Raw genomic sequence first — 18,278 nt, 5'->3', positions numbered from 1 at the left:
TGAAACATCTCCTTCCTACTACAGAAAACATCCTTTCAGTGTTATTTAACAGTATTTGGTGCAATGATAAACTAGTGTGATAAGCATAGCTACCTAATGCCCTTCTTTAATACTATTTGAACCTTTGAAATGAATTAAATAAAACTAAAAAGAAAACAGTGGTAGTTTTAGAAAGTTAGCCATTTGGATTTGAGACGGCCTCCCATACCTTGGATTTTTCTGATGTCAGTGTGATTATTGACTCTTTGTACAAGGTTTTTCTATGTGGTGGGAATAGAAAGCATGTTGAATCCCAGACTTGTGCACTTGCTTTCAGAGTGGAAGTTGAGAGGAGGAAAACAAAACAAAACAAAACCCAGCTTCACAAGTGTATAAAAATGGAATAGAGACTGACTTGCCCAGATTTTTCCAAAGAGATTTCCTTATTAAGTAACCTGATCAATCTTGGGTTTCAGATGTTTTTCTTTTTTTTTTTTTTTAAATTTTTACTTTTTTATTTATTTGACAGAGAGAAATCACAACTAGGCAGAGAGGCAAGCAGAGAGAGAGAGGAGGAAGCAGGCTCCCCGTAGAACAGAGAGCCCGACATGGGGCTCGATCCCAGGACCCCGGGATCATGACCTGAGCCAAAGGCAGAGGCTTTAACCCACTGAGCCACTCAGGCACCCCCAGATGTTTTTCTTAACTATCTTGAGGAGAAGATGAGAGGCCAGAAAGAAACTTTCTCCTTAAAGGCCTCTGAGTGGACTTTTAGGTATCAAATCAGGGATTTATCACATGAATTCATCCTATAGAACAAACTAGATGCAATTCTAGATATTTTCTTGAAATCATTTCTATGAATCTTTTCTTTGAGTGCATCACTAAGTCAAAAATTGAAGAGATATTTTTAGTACTAGTTCACTCTACTCATAACTGTATTTTAGCTCTAAGTTCTTAAAGTACAATATAATAAAAATGATGTTGCTCTTGGTCCTTGAAGTTTTGGATTCATTGTATTCAAAGTTTTAACTATATCCGCCAAATACTCCAGGCTCTCCTGGAATTTATCTTTTTAAAAGTCTGAAGCAGTTGGTTTTTTCCCCCTGGTGTTCCAAAAATAGGGCAATAGCATCTCTCTGCTCATAAATCTGTGGATACATATTTCTCTCTGTCAACGAGAAAACTGCAATGTGCAATAGAAGGATTTTGTAATCAACATTAAAAGCAATGAAAGTTACTTTATTTTGACTTGTTTTTTATGTAATTGACCATCTAGTGGTTGAAACTGAAGTATTCTGCGAGATCAGCTTGCAGGGACTTAGAAGCCAGTGCTTAAGCAGTGAATGATGCAGAGTATCCCAATAAAAGTGTAATTTTTCTTTGTTTAATCGATTTTTAAAATTTTGAATTCAGATTTTTGACAATGTAATTAGTGTTTACCCTAATACAGGTGTGTATATGTATATGACATAGCCTCAAGTAATTATCAGCATCAGTAATTGTCAATCAACGACATTTCTCATACATAAGACGATACACATTATCAAGTACAATTATTTCATCAGTAGTGTATTTAAATCAATAGGAAAGGATGTGATAGATATGTTTATTACTTTTGGGTGATGGTTTCATGGTTGTACGCATATAACCAAATCCATCAAATTATAGACATTATTTTAGACATTATTATAGACATTTTTTGCTTTCTTTGTATATCAATTATATCTTAACCAAGCTGTGAAAAAAATAAAACAATCAGACACAAAAAAACCTAATACTAAAAAAGGGCAATAATGTAATTCTTTTTTGCAAGTCCATGATATTTTTCTTTTTTTTGCTAATTGATTAACCCAGTGCTTAATTAAGAGAAAGCTATACATTCTGGTAATTATTCATCATAATGTTTTGATATTGTTCAGGAGAGATGGTTTTGAGTTTTTTCAGTTGTATAAAATTTATTTTGGTGGTGTTTGGTAGTTGAAAAGTGGCATCACATGAAATTTTAATAGCATTTAAGGTTCCCAATAATAAGTTCCAGTAACTTTAACCTGTGTGTGCTAGACAGTATTGCGTTGTATAAAACAGAAAAAAAATTTAAAAATGAAAATAAAAGGTTTGCATGAATTTTAACTCAAATGCTCAGGTTATAGGGGTTCCATTATGACGATAATGCTCAGTCTTTTTAAACAAACCCAGATGATTGGATATGTTCAAGGAGAGTGCTAACTGACCATCAGTTTCATTTCTTCTATTTGGGAATTTAGCTAGATTAAATTTCCCAGTTTCCTTTGTGGGCTTAGTGTCTAGAGGCTGACTTCCATCCAGCGCACAGTGTGGCTCACTTTGGGGCCTATATGAATCTCTCACATTAGATCTTTTATAATCTTTTCTTGCTGCCTAAAATGAAGAGGGCTTCATGGTAAACTCGAGGGCCAGGTGTTGCCATAAAATGGAAGGACCTCTTCCCTAAATCACTTTTGAAAAGAAAGCTACCTAGAAAAGCTGTTCAACCAAGAGCACTCTAAATCTAAAGCTAGGTTATTGAGGGAAGAAGGGGAAGAGTTGTGTTAAGCCACTAAAACTTCAGAGTTTATCTGCTATAGAAGTTAGCATTACCTTAACCACTCCAAATATTATTCTTTGTAATTATTTCACTCCATACCTGAAAGAGAAGTCAAATTGATTGGTTGCTTTTTCATTTGCCCCATAGCAAAAACAAAATATTTATTTTGAACAAAAGAAACCAGAAATAATGGGGAGGATGCCTGATTATTCCTGCAGAAAAATATGGGTATCTGTCAGTTGGTGGTAGTGTTTTCTTCCATTCAGTCATTCTTCGGTTCCAGATGAAATTTGTATTAATTTCCTGTAAACATTGATGTCACTGGCCTTGTAACTGTCTCTGTTTAATGGGGCCTAAAGCAAATTTAAATAATCTTACTTTGCCAGTCTTATGATTCGTAGCTTGCAATGTCAGGATGAACTCTCAGGATGGATTGAAGAAGAAATGTTAAAAATAAATGGTAGGATTCAGGATCTCTTTTGGTGCAGTTTAGTAACGGCAATAGCACAAGTTTTTTTGTTTATTTCTTTTTGTTTTATTAAGTACATTCCTGTCTTAAAATTAGTTTTATGTTAGGCTGTAAGATGTATGCAATGTAAATTGTATCATGTGTATGAAATATGTCATAAAGACTACGCATGAGGCACCTGGGTGGCCCAGTTGATTAGTCATCGTAATCCTGCTTTTGGCTCAGGATATGATCTCAGGGTCTTGAGGTTGAGCCCCGGATTGGGCTCGGGGGTTGGTGTGGAGTCTGCTTGTGTTTCTCTTTCCCTCTTTGCTGCTCTCTCTCTAAGATAAATAAATCTTTTAAAAGTAAAATAAAACAAAGACTGTGCACTGTAATCTAATAATTACAGACTTTACCTATTTATTTTATCCTGTGAATCTCTAACCAGTGATGAGGAAATAAACAAAACAAAACAAAACAAAAAAACCTTCTAAGATAACTGGAAAGAGGTAGTGTCCTCGTGATAGCTGAGGAATGATTCTTAACATCTATTCCTTCTAACTCTGCACACTTCTGGTATTGGTCTCAAATATTCAGGCATTGCCAAGCAAAATCTAGAATTTTGAGGTAAGCAGAGTAGCACAATTTATGTTCACAGATGTGGCTACATACAGAGTGCAAGTTGACCATGCATGATGAAGTGAATCTTGATATGTGCAGCAAGATATAGTGAGTCCAGATTTAGGCATAAGAAATAAATCCTGTCAGAATACATCTGACCCTGATGTCTTGTGTCTACCATGGCACCAAAGAATTTCCTCTTTCTGATGAATACATAATATGATGCTGTCCAGATTATGTCGGCAGTAATTATTACAAATGAGGGCAGGGTTCTGAAAATTTGTCTGGGGGTGTCAAAAGAAAGTAAAATCAGAATTTTCCTTTTATACTCTGATAGGCATCTCAGGAATCATTATCTAATGTCCCTAATTCTACTTTTTGATGATAACACTGTAAACAAATGTATTTAAAACCATGTAGGCTATTGCTTCCCAAACAGGTCTGCAGTTTAGAATCACCTGGGGATCTTTTAACACTTCTACAATACAGGTTATAGCCTCAGAAAATTAAATCATAATTTCTGGGGCTGTGATCAGGTGAATCTATTCTGCAGACAGGTTTGGAAACTACCCACAATCATTTTAGAATTTAATAACAGGTTTCCATGCCATCTTCTCAATAGAGGTTCTATATTAGAGGATATTCACTAAATAGAAATATATTAATTCAAAGGTAATAGAAGTTATACATATTTAATGTAGCAAACATAGTAAACATAAAAACCATAAAAGTTAAGTTAACTAGAGGTGTGTGGGTGGCTCAGTCGTTAAGCATCTGCCTTTGGCTCAGGTTATGATTCCAGGGTCCTGGGATGGAGCCCCTGCTCGGCGGGAAGTCTGCTTCTCCCTCTCCCACTCCCCCTGCTTGTGTTCCCTCTCTTGCTGTCTCTCTCTCTGTCAAATAAATAAATAAAATCTTTAAAAAAAATTAAGTTAACTATAGTCTTGTCAACCAAAGATAAGCACTGTAAATAGATTAATTTTCTTCTAGATATTTCCAGTCAATCTAAATACTAATAAGAATGAGTGTATATGTATGTGTGTGGGTATAACAAAGACTGTCATGTTGTGTATTCTTTTTCTCTCACAAATATATAGAATTAGAAAAATGTAGTTTTAAACGTTGCTTTTTGTATGGCCTTATTCTATAGTCCTTTTCAAAAGCTTTTCTGGACAATGATACCATTTCCTTTTTTATAATTACTTTTATCTCACCCTTAAAGAACTTTGTCTTGGGCTAAAGAAGGGTGACACCATTTCAGATGAATTTTTGCATGTTTGCTTGCACAAGTGAAAAATGGGTATTTTCATCTCAGATCAAATTAGAAATTTGGCAAGAAAGTGTTCTAAACTTAGCTGCATTGGAATCACCTGTTGAGATAGTTAAACTCTGTATGCATGGCCCCACCTCATGGCTCTGACTGGCAAGGTTCAATAGGGTGTGGGGGTGGGGGGGAGTCCTGGTTATTTGCATTTCTAATGCTGCCAGGTAATGTTTGTGCTGCTAGTGAGGGAGCCACACTTTTAGAACCATTTTAGGAAAAAAAGTTCTTTTTCTTATTCCTGGGTTTTTCTCTGTCTCAACAACCCATTACATACAAGTAGTTTACATTTGATGCTGGCTTTATAAATATCCATCTTTGATTAGAAATTTCCAAATACTTCCTGGAATTATTCAACTTCACCAAAATTGACTTAGCTCAAGAGCTTGACTTTTTTTTTTTTTTTTTTTTATTTATTTAGTTGAGGGAGAGAGAGAGCACGTGCGTGAGTCGGGATTTGGGGGGGTGTTGCGGGAAGGCTGACCTGGGGCTCCAGGCTGACCTCTGAGCTCTATCCCAAGATCCTGAGATCATAACCTGAGCCGAAGGCAGACAGTTAAGTGACTGAGCCATCCAGATGTCCAAGAGCTGGACTTCTTAATAATTATTAAAAGTTTCTCATATTTTATTTTTTAAAAAATGGTAAACTAAAGCCTTCTTGTATGTCCAATGGACATGTTGGGGTAACTCAACTTTGTTCATCTTGACAGAAGAAAAAATGATATTGCTGCTGTCCAAATTCTGAGGGATGCACTTACCATAACTTTGAGATCTCAAGAAAAAAAAGCAGCTCTTGTAACAGGTATGGCAAAATATTTGTTATCAGTGTTTTTGTGCACCTAGCTGGGAAGAGCAAATTCCTTCAAATTTGCAGATTCAAGATGTGTCCTGTTTACAACTGATGCATTTTTTTTAAACCTTTTTCTTTTCAAATGTTAATTCTTCCAGTAGAGATAATCTGTTCTCTTTCATGTCTCCTCCTTGGGCAATACATTTCAAAGATTAATATAACATGGATAACATGCCTGTGTGTCTTGCCTAATTCAAAATGCTGAGGGTATTATTTCTGGTTTAGGGAGTTTGAAGAAATTTATATCTAGGAGGTTTGGAATGCTCAGTTATCAGAGAAGTATTGCTGCATGTCTGGACCTGGCAGTTTGCCCACATTCCTAGCAGGTCATTAATAAAGGCTACAATTGCTCCTACATTTAGATGTTCTTCTACACTGACTCAGCAGTTGCAGTTATCATCTTACACTGTCATGGGTCATTAAGGAGCTTCAGCTGGCATACTTTTAAAAGATGCTCTGTTCCTTTAGGTTAGAGCTGTTTTTCTACCCTAACTCACCTTTCAAACTGTACTTTTTTTTTTTTTAAGAGATATCTGGGGGAAAATGTTTAATAAACAGCCCAGAATATAGTAACTAATGGTTTCAGCTTCAGTTCCTTTGTGCCTTAAAAATCAAGTGTTTATTTAGAAAATGCCTTCAGCAAGAGTACAGTTTGGGATTTATTTGATGTCACAGATTAAATTATTGCTTGCTTACTTCCTTTACTTGAAATGCATAATTAATATTTCACAGCAAGTTTAGATTAGTTGTTACATTTTCTTCTTTACTTAATTTTCAGAGTCACTTAAAGCCATCTGAGCCCTAGTATTTTTACATCACAAACCATAAATCAAGTTAAATGTTGGAGTCAGGGAGCTCTAATGCTACATTTAAATCTGAAGCACTGGTAAAACTGCAGTTTATCTAGCTATGTTACAGGCTGTAGCCCAACAATAAATAACCTCAAAAGTTTCACAGCTTTTTTTGTTAAACAGCCACAATTCAAGAATTGGAAAGTACTGCAACAAATTAATGATAGAGGTATGAAGAATAGTGGGGAAACTCTATTCTTGCTACTTCCACTATAAAATGTTGTAGTTTGAGACTTTATAGTAGAATTTTAAGATCATAAATTCTCCAGAAATGATCTTATAAGCATTACCTTGAAGACATATTCATTTTTAAGAGGTTTTTGTTTTGTTTTGTTTTGTTTTTTAATAATATCTTTTTGTGGGGAGGGTAAGTTCTAATTCTTCCACCTGACATTGGAGAATCTCGTGATCTAAAAACCATAATATAGAATGTCTTCTTATGACTGATTGATGTGGGGTTAAATATACAACTAACATTGAAACAGAGTCCTTTTACAGGATACCTTGAACCATTAAATTAAGAAATGAGCAATTACTAATAATTATATAAATACATTTTAAGGAAGTTCTGTTTTCTCTTTCTTCCTTTTTTCCTTTCTTCCTTTCTTTTCTTTTCTTTTTTACTTAAAAGTAGCAAAAGCAAACCAAAAACAAACAAAACAACACAGAAAAAGTAAAGTTAATATTCAGACCATAACTGAGAAAGTGTGCAGGGTTTGCTTTCTCAGAGGGTGGCCAGAAGGGCACAGAAGCATATGCTAGTTCTCACACAGATGCATTGATCCTTGTCTCAGCGACTTAATTGCTATGTTACAATAGTCAGCTCATTTGCCTTCCCTAAGCATAGTTTCCTCCACTTTGAACCACAATAACAATGAGGTTAATAAGATCTAATTCTTATTATCTCGAAGTAATGTATGTAAGATAATAGTAACTCTATTGGGATTAAGTGATTTGATGTATATATAGCACCTTCCCTGGCTGTTGATCCATGCAGGATTTGTATGTGTTTGATATGTGCCATGTGAGTATATGTACAGGAAAGTTACCTTACTTACATAAGTTATATCCCCCAGACTTAGAACATGCATGATATGCAGTATATGCCCCATAATACTTAATAGGGGTGTTTGTGTGTGTATGTGTATATGTGTTTCATGCCTAGCTGTGTGTGATAGAGGCATTTCTAAGATGTGTTGAGCCAGCTATTGCTCAGAAACAACTAAGGGAAAATTCAGAAAAGATTCCTAGATATAGTTGGTTGCCAGATTAAGCAAATAAAAGTACAGGACAACCAGTTACTTTTTTTTCAGATGGACAGCAATTTTTTTTAAGTGTATATCCCAAAAATATATGATACACTAAAATTTTTTTTTGTTATTTATCTGAAATTAAAATAAGCATATCCTCTATTTTTATCTGGCAGCCCTAACACAAAGAAAAAGAAGGTAAAACTCTCAGTTGTTGAAAGCAAAGTTATGTCTATTCAAATAATAATTATAATAGTAATGCCACAGTTAGCATAACTTTTTCCCTTTCCCCAGTTCTTTGTGGTATAGTCACAGTTGTCTCATTTCAGTTTCTGGAAAAATGCCAGATTTTTTTCTTATGATAGGATATTTGTGATTTCATCTGTCTAGAAGGAACCACCCCCTCATCTCTAAACATATCATCCTTAGACTCTTAACAGAGGCATCTCAGGCTCCTGGACACTTTCCTTGACCCAGAACCTCACTACTCCCCACCCCAGTTTATTCTTATACTGTCTCAAACAATGGTATTTATTTCTTTCAAATCACTTATCATATTTTGGGACTATAAATTAATACAATTACATACTTAATATCCATCTCCTCTACTATATTGTAAACTCTTTTAATTTTATTTATTTGTCAGAGAGAGAGAGAGAGTGTGTACACAAGCAGGCAGAGGCAGAGAGAGAAGCAGACTCCCTGCTGAGCAGGGAGCACGATACGGTACTCATTCTCAGGACCCTGGGATCATGACCTGAGCCGAAGGCATCGGCTTAACCGACTAAGCCACCCAGGTGTCCGTATATTGTAAACTCTTTGAAAACTCCTTTTTTCTCTAATTTGTTGCTGTAGCATATAGGATACAGGGTCATTTTTAAAAAATTTATCTTAGAGTTTTTTTTTTTTTTTGAGATTAAAAAAAAAATTATTTATTGGGAGAGGGAGTGCTCCCACAAGTGAGCATGAGCAAGGGCAGGGGTGGGGGAGAAGGAAAGAGAGAAGCAGATTCTCACCAAGCATGGAGCCCTATGAGGGCCTCAATCCCAGGACCCTGTGATCATGACCTGAGCCAAAGGCAAATGCTTAAATGACTGAGCCACTGGGATACCCCCAGGGTCATGGTTTTAATATCAAACTGTTTGTACATTTCTGTACAATGTTTGTACATTATTCTTCCAATGAAGGATGCTCAGTTTTATGATTAAAAGCATAGTCCTGGTTACTTGGCATTTCTAGGACCTAATTAGCTCCCTCCCACCCCAGGTCATCATAGTCTAATTTAGTGTTCTCAGGACAAGTGTTTAATTTCTTTCAACCTCTTAGTTTTTTGTTTGTTTGTTTGTTTGTTTGTTTTCCCACTTTAAATTGGGGTTAACAACATTTCATAGTGCTGTTCTGAGGATTAAACAAAAGGTTTGCAAAACCTTTTGTGTGGTCCCTGAATCTAGCAAGTGTTCAAGAAAAGTAGCAAGGACAATAAAACAACAAACACTGAGAGGCAAAGCTGTAATGGTTACAATTTAAAAAAGATTTTATTTCTGACTTTGTTGCTAAAGGAAGGCTTTTAGACCACACGAAACTTCTGCTAGGTCTTAAAGTATGGACATGGGGGCTCTGGGAGACAGCCCTTCTGGGAGGAGTTATGTGATTATTTCAGGCCTTGCTCTAGAACTCAGAGGTAACACCTGACTATATTTTTCAAAATATAGTCCATTAGCATTCCCGGGGAACTTGTTAAAAAATGCAGAATCTTGAGTCTTGCGTACCCTTAAACTAATGGATCAAAATCTGGACCTTAACATGATCCCCAGGTGACTTGTGTTTACATTAATGTTTGAGGCAGTACTCTATGGACAGTGGTTGCCAAATGTGATTGCTGGACCAGCAACAGCAGCATATTTGGAAATATATAAGAAATGCAAATTTCCAGATCTACTGTATTGATCTACTTAGATGGTATAATAAAGTACCACCGACTGGGTGGTTTAAACAAAAGCATTTTGTTGCTTGCATTTCTGGGGGCTAGAAAGTCCAAGATGCAGCTGCCAACAAAGTAGACATTAGCGTGAGGCCTTTTGGCTGGTGGGTAGCTGCCATCCTTCAAGTGCTCACATAACTGGTCTTCTTTGTGCTGTGTGGGGGAATTGTCTGGTATTTCTTTTCATAAGGGCCCTTATTCCCACATAGTTCCACATCAGGCTAGGTCCCACCCTCAGGAACACATTGAAATCTAATTACTTCCCAAAGACCCCGGCTCCAAATACTGTCAAATTGTGGGTTAGGTCTTCAGCTCCTTAATTTAATTTGACACATTCAATCTGTAATACCTACCTAATCAAAAAGCCTGAGGTAGGGTCGAGTTTGGGCCAGCAGTCATCTCCAGGCAATTCTGACGTGCTTTAATGATTAAGCCACTGCCTCAATACAGCAGTCACCTTTGTGTTTCCTTGGTGCTAATGCCCGGGGTTGAAGCGTGGTGACTTTGAAGTACAGCCAAGTTTAAGAACAATTAATAAAAGATATTTTCTGCCCAGATATATAAAGTATATTCCCAACAATACCATAGAGTTGTCTTGGGGCTGTAGTAGAGAATTATCTAGATAGCGACAATCAGTAATCAATCATCAAGTATTGATGAGTAGATACCATGTGTCCTATGTAAAAAATAACTGCATTAGCCATGCCACCATGTCATCTATTGGGAGGAGGAACCTCAAATATTTAGGACTCTCTACATATTTAGCATTCATGTTGCATGATTAATTTCTTATGTCTGAGTGAGAAATTCTATCATCCTTGTATTTGAAAGACTTGTTTTGACCTGTGGTATAATTGATTCCTTTCAAAAGCTATGCATTTTAGAAGCGAGTCCTGCTGAGTTTAAAGAAAAAAGCATGTGGGATCACAATTGCCTGAGGTAATTTCTACCTTAGATGTAGTTTTGCTTAGTGGTTTTAAGAGTATACAAACAAAAATATCAAAACCGATCCCTTATACTTTTTTAATTGAAAATAAACTTCCAGTGCAGACTTTCCTGTTTGCCTCGGTTGCTCAAAGGCATTCATCTTTCTGATGTCAGCACTTAAAATCATAAAAATCACATAGATTTCTTTGATATAGGCATAAAATAGCAGCAGAACTAGTAAATGCTGAAGAGAAGTGGTCTGCAGTCTATATTCATGTTTTCATATATCATTCCTTCTTTCTGAGTTCTCAGAAAACAGTGAGAAGAGATATCTGTCTGCTCCCTTTTCTGATAAGAAGGCAAAGCAAAGCATGATTAACATTACAGAAATCTTTGTTATGAAGATAATTCTTGTCATAAGAACCAGAGACTTTATAAGCATGTGTTTTAGGAACAACCTTATTTTCTTTCCTCTCCCATCTCTTCTCCTGACTTGGGCTATTGGCATGTGTGATAGATAGCTGGAGTGTAAAGTGTGTTGAGGAACCCTGTTTGATATAGACCAATGTCATATAACCAGTATGAATCCTGCTGTGAGTGAATTATTTGTCTGCAAAGACCTCTTACTTTGTGGTTCCCGTTTCATTTTGGATTTCCACTTGTGTTTGTTTAAAGTTACTGCCACCTCTGTGGTTGTGAATACATCTCATGCAGTCAGCTGTAGCTCAGCTAAAAGAAATATAGTGCCATCTCAGTACTTTAGTAAAGATCTGTGTTCTTACAAGTAGGACCGTCCAATTTCAAGCCACAACAATGAACACACTTGTTGTAGAAACCACAAAAAAACTTAGCTAACATACATTAAATTCAAACCCATTAACTGAACCCTCACTAGATACAAACACTGTGTTGGGTTTTATGTAGTTTTCTGTTCTCAATATTAGATTCAATGTTAGATAAGAAGTTGGTCCATGAATCAATCAAGCAATTGCTGGGATAAGGCAGAAGAAGAGTTCTTGTGAAAATCCTGGCTCTGGCACAACAATGAGGTTGAATAAGATAAATTCATCCAAGCTGACATGAAACTGAGCCTAGTGCAAGATGCAGAAGACTGGGTCTGGAGAAAGATGGGCAGAATGTATAGATTGAACTCTATGGCAAACAATCAGACTCAGGGGTTAGATTTGTATATGCTTCCAGAAGTATCAGTTTGTTCTTGATGTCTGCTGGCTGGATTGCTTTCTCCTCTAAGTCCAAACCACTCAGGCATTTGAGCCAACATTCAGGGTCCGGTTCTTGATATTTGTTCTGGGATGTCGTTATCTTATTTGGAAACAGTTTGATCCTTTTGGGTTATACTTCTGTGATTTGTTAGGAGGATCTGGAGCAATGCTCAGTCTAGGGCTAATTTTTTCCATCTCTGGAGATGAGAGTCCTTCCTGAATACTGTAACACTGGATGCATGAATTAGGAATCTTGCTGGTGGGAACGTGTAGTATTCCCAGCCCTGTATGACTGCTGGACACTATTCCCTCTAATCACTTGAGATGCTGCTTTCTCTAGCTTCATGTTGATTACATGTGAGAGGAAAATATGTCAGGATCAGTACTGTGATAAATACTTCAGAGGACATTTTAGACTTCTGGGACTGTATTCCTGTGTAGGTCTCATTTGTCCGTTCTGTGAACTCTGGTCACCTTGTTTTCCTCCACGCTCAGCCATATCTCCTCAACTGAGAGAGTCAGTCTCCTGGCTCCACCTCATTACCTCCTCCCTGCAATGGCCTGGAAACTCACCATAGCCAAGCTGGAGATGCTGGAGTTTTCACTTTGTTTGTTCTCCATCTATGATGGTTAATTTACTGTATTAACTTGACTGGGCCAAAAGATGCCCAGATATCTGACTAAACTTTTTTTTTTTTTTTTTTTTTTTTTTTTCTGGTGTGTCTGTGACAGTGTTTCTGGATGAAACGAGCATGTAGAATTCTAGGTGGATTCAGCCTGATTGTCCTCCTCAATGTGAGTGGGCATGATCCAGTCAGTTGAGGGCCTGAATAGAACAAAAAGTAGAGAAAGGTTGAATTCAGTTTCTTCCAGTCTGACTGAGCTGATACATCAACCTCCTGCCCTTATTCCATGCTCCTAGTTCTCAAGCCTTGAGGCTTAAACAAGAATCTTCACTGTTGGCTCTAGGTTACTCAGGCCTTTGAATACTTCACCAGCTTTCCTGGGTTTTCAGCTTATAGGCATCAGATGATAGGGTTTCTTAGCTTCCATAACCATGTGAACCAATACCTTGTAATAAATTCTTTCTTTCTGTCTCTAGATAGATAGATCGATATAGCTATAGTTTTAGATATAAGTAGATCTAAACCCTTATTTCCATCTCCTTTGGGTTCTGTTTTTCTGGAGAACCCTGACTAATATACTATCTCTCAGGGATGAATCACTATTCTTTGTTGCCCAATAGTTAGTGTATTGAGAACTGTTTATGTGTTTCATCTGGTGATTTTTAATTTATTTAAAAGTTTTTATTTCAGGTAGAATGTAACTCAGCCCTAGCTTTTTCATTTGGCCAAAAACAGAAGTCTTATACATGAACATGTAGATCATTTCCAATATTTTATTTTTACAAATAATTCCACAGTGAGCACTCTTGTGAATACATTGTTTTATGTTAGTAGAGCATATCTTCAGTGTAAATTTTAGATGTAGGATTGCTGGACTAAAGGTAAATGGTTATCTAGTTTTGTTAGCTACTGCTAAAGTCTCTTCCATTAAATTGAGCCAATTTGTAATCCTGTGTTTGAGAGTACTTATTTTCCTGCAGCTTCACAAATGAAGTATATTGTTAAGCTTTTGAAAGTTTGCCAATATGGGAGGAAACACTGTATCTCAGAGTTGTTTTAGTTTGTATTTCTTTATTTTTCCCTCAAGTTGAACAACTGTTCAATGTTTAAGACTCATTTGTAAATAATTCTTTTGTCAGGGTTTTCTACATACTCCAGTCAGTATATATTTCCATATGGGGACTTCAAAATCAAGTTATTAACATATAATAATAATAATCAACATATAATAATAACAATAATAATAATAATAACAACAACAACAACAATTAAAAAAAACAACTTCCCTGGAGTTTTATTAGAATCACAATATATTGTTTGAACTTCACTCACTTTTTTTTTTCATTTATTTATTTATTTTTTCAGCGTAACAGTATTCATTGTTTTTGCACAACACCCAGTGCTCCATGCAATACGTGCCCTCCCTATTACCCACCACCTGGTTCCCCCAACCTCCCACCCCGCCCCTTCAAAATCCTCAGGTTGTTTTTTAGAGTCCATAGTCTCTTATGGTTTGCCTCCCCTTCCAATTTCCCTCAACTTCCTTCTCCTCTCCATCTCCCAATGTCCTCCATGTCATTTGTTATGCTCCACAAATAAGTGAAACCATATGATACTTGACTCTCTCTGCTTGACTTATTTCACTCAGCATAATCACTTCCAGTCCCGTCCATGTTGCTACAAAAGTTGGGTATTCATCCTTTCTTTTCTTTTCTTTTTTTTTTTTTTTTAATAAACATATAATGTATTTTTATCCCCAGGGGTACAGGTCTGTGAATCACCAGGTTTACACACTTCACAGCACTCACGATAGCACATACCCTTCCCAATGTCCATAACCCCCTCCCCCTCTCCCAAACCCACCTCCCCCCAGCAACCCCCAGTTTGTTTTGTGAGATTAAGAGTCATTTATGGTTTGTCTCCCTCCCAATCCCATCTTGTTTCATTTATTCTTCTCCTATCCCCCTAATCCCCCATGTTGCATAATTGCTAGACATCCAGGTAAAAAATTGGGGAGGGTATGTGCTATGGTGAGTGCTGTGAAGTGTGTAAACCTGGCAATTCACAGACCTGTACCCCTGGGGATAAAAATATATTATATGTTTACAAAAAAAATAAAATAAATAAAAAAATAAATAGGGGAAAATGAAAAAAACAAAACAAAAAACAAATCTCTGTCTCACTCACCTTGATATTTTACTGTATCCATTGTATTTGTTTATGGGGCATACTTACACATTTTAATTTTTATCAAAATCTACATTTTATTGCAATACAGATCCACTTTCTCTACCTATATTTATATGTAATGAAGAACTAGGTAATCTGTATAATTTAATAGTATGCCAATGACTATACAAAGGACCAACATAATAAAACAGTAAGTATAAAGTGTTGAATTCCTTTTAGTATTGAAAATGAATGAGCTTATTACCTGCTCTTTTACTGCCCTGATGTTACTGAAAAGAATGCATGTTGAGAAGAATGTAAAAAACAAAAAAATTGCTTACCAAATCTGCCCCTCCAAGCCCCCAAAACAAAAATAGTTTAAGCTCATCAATATTAGTAGGAGACTTGCATTCATAAAATAGTGTTTTCTTGTTGCATTTCTGAAGTTGGAATGGAAGTTAAGTTGATGTCAAAAGAAACTTGACATTCTCAATCAGAAGAGACCCCGAATTGCTAAGGAAATGTTGAAAAACAAAAACAAAACTGGTGGCATCATGTTACCTGATTTCAAGCTTTACTACAAAGCTGTAATCACCAAGACAGCATGGTACTGGCATAAAAACAGACACATAGACCAGTGGAACAGAGTAGAGAGCCCAGATATGGACCCTCAACTCTATGGTCAAATAATCTTCGAAAAAACAGGAAAAAATATACAGTGGAAAAAAGACAGTCTCTTCAATAAATGGTGCTGGGAAAACTGGACAGCTATATGTAGAAGAATGAAACTCGACCATCCTCTTATAACGCACACAAAGATAAACTCGAAATGGATAAAAGACCTCAATGTGAGACAGGAATCCATCAGAATCCTAGAAGAGAACATAGGTAGTAACCTCTTCGATATCAGCCACAGCAACTTCTTTCAAGATATGTCTCCAAAGGCCAAGGAAACAAAAGCAAAAATGAACTTTTGGGACTTCATCAAGATCAAAAGCTTCTGCACAGCAAAGGAAACAGTCAACAAAACAAAGAGGCAACCCACGGAATGGGAGAAGATATTTGCAAATGACAGTACAGACAAAAGGTTGATATCCAGGATCTATAAAGAACTTCTCAAACTCAACACACACAAAACAGATAATCATATCAAAAAATGGGCAGAAGATATGAACAGACACTTCTCCAATGAAGACATACAAATGGCTATCAGACACATGAAAAAATGTTCATCATCACTAGCCATCAGGGAGATTCAAATTAAAACCACATTGAGCTACCACCTGACACCAGTTAGAATGACCAAAATTAGCAAGACAGGAAACAACATGTGTTGGAGAGGATGTGGGGAAGTGGAACCCTCTTACACTGTTGGTGGGAATGCAAGTTGGTGCAGCCGCTTTGGCGAACAGTGTGGAGATTCCTCAAGAAAGTAAAAATAGAGCTTCCCTATGGCCCTGCAATTGCACTGCTGGGTATTTACCCCAAAGATACAGATGTAGTGAAAAGAAGGGCCATCTGTACCCCAATGTTTATAGCAGCAATGGCCACAGTTGCCAAACTGTGGAAAGAACCAAGATGCCCTTCAGTGGATGAATGGGTAAGGAAGATGTGGTCCATATACACGATTGCATATTATGCCTCCATCAGAAAGGATGAATACCCAACTTTTGTATCAACAAGGACGGGACTGGAAGAGATTATGCTGAGTGAAATAAGTCAAGCAGAGAGAGTCAAGTATCATATGGTTTCACTTATTTGTGGAGCATAACAAATAACATGGAGGACAAGGGGAGATGGAGAGGAGAAGGAAGTTGAGGGAAATTGGAATGGGAGGTGAACCATGAGAGACTATGGACTCTAAAAAAGAACCTGAGGGTTTTGAAGGGGCAGGGGGGTGGGAGGTTGGATAACCAGGTGGTGGGTAATAGGGAGGGCATGTATTGCATGGAGCACTGGGTGTTGTGCAAAAACAATAAATACTGTTACACTGATAAAAAAAAAAAAGAAACTTGACATTCTCAAGATAGATGAATAAGTTCTGATGTAGTTGTTATTACTTGTTTTTACTTGTGAGAACTAAACCAAAGTTTTGATTTTACCTTGACATTATACTGTCTGTCTGAAGAATGCTGAGGACTTCCAGATTGACAGCATGGATTATGAAAAGAGTGTTGTTCTGTTGCAATGTATAGCTGCAAAACACTAAATGCAAAATGGGACTCTCGGTGGGAAGGCTTGTTTGTGTAAGATCACAATTACACTTTTTTTTTTTTTTAAGGGAACAGGGACATACCTCTTATAGAGATAAATTATGCCTTTGAGCTAATTTTTTAAAGTATCATATTAAATGAGATCTTGGATTCAAGGATATATGCTACATAATTCACAAAAATAATTAGAGAGCACTTTCTAAATGTCAGGCATTTATTAAGCTACCATTCCAATGGGTTTTTGTCTATACATCAGTGAGAAGTCAGAATATAACAAAATTGAAGTGTGTAGAAATGCCCAAGAGGAAAAAAATACATGAGTACACTGAACTATTCAAGTGAGGCAAAGACTTTAAGACAAACAGCTATTCAATTTGTATTTCTCAGTGCCTTAAAAATCAATTTCAAATAAGATAATCAGGGACATAATAGAATTCTGAAATTATCACAGATTTAAAATAACCTTAAGTGGGATTTGTGTTCTTTTCCAGTTAATGTTAGCTTCAAATGGTAAGTTCTATTTAGTGCCATGTAGTGTGCTGAGGTAAAAGGGGCCTGTTTCTAAGGTGAGGAGGAATTGGAGGAAATAGCAGTGCTATAGGTGAAAACCAGGACAAAAATGACTACCCTGGAGAGGGATTAACAAACAAATCACATCTGAACAGGATCATAGAAAACCAGTATATTTCTTTGCTGGGGTTGAGAACTAAAAGTGGTTCAATAGGAAATAGGGAAATAGGAGGGGTCCAATTTTAAAAGCACAGAGTGAAATGGTAATCATATTAGACACAGAGCCACCTATTTTCAAACTTCCACCTAAAATATAGTAAGAACAGGGTTCAGCCACCATGAAGTAAAGCGGAAAGGAACACCAAGCCCTCCTGTGAATTACATGGCAAGTGTCATTACCCTGGGGAGCATAGAGAAGCAACGGCTCGGAAAGTCTGAGCAGAAATGGACCAGGTAAGCAGATTTGCTGTCTCACAGCAGTATTTGGGAAACTGTCTATGGACCATGTCTCAGAAGGAGCGGGCATTTCCAGACTTAGTCTTGGATCATTAAAAATCATTTCAAGTCCCTCTTGGTAAATATAATTCCTGAACTGTTTCTTGGTGGGCCTGAGATTCTTAGTGAAATAAAGTATTCCAGGAGGGCAAAAGGGATTATTTTTGATGAATGTGAGGTGATATTCAAGCAAATATACATGGGAATAAACTAATAGACTATTTATCAGGAAGTAGCAATATTTT

The sequence above is a fragment of the Meles meles genome, chromosome 5 (genome assembly GCF_922984935.1).
Source record: "Meles meles chromosome 5, mMelMel3.1 paternal haplotype, whole genome shotgun sequence".
Lineage (NCBI taxonomy): Eukaryota > Metazoa > Chordata > Mammalia > Carnivora > Mustelidae > Meles > Meles meles.
Note: the sequence above shows the minus strand (reverse complement) of the source record.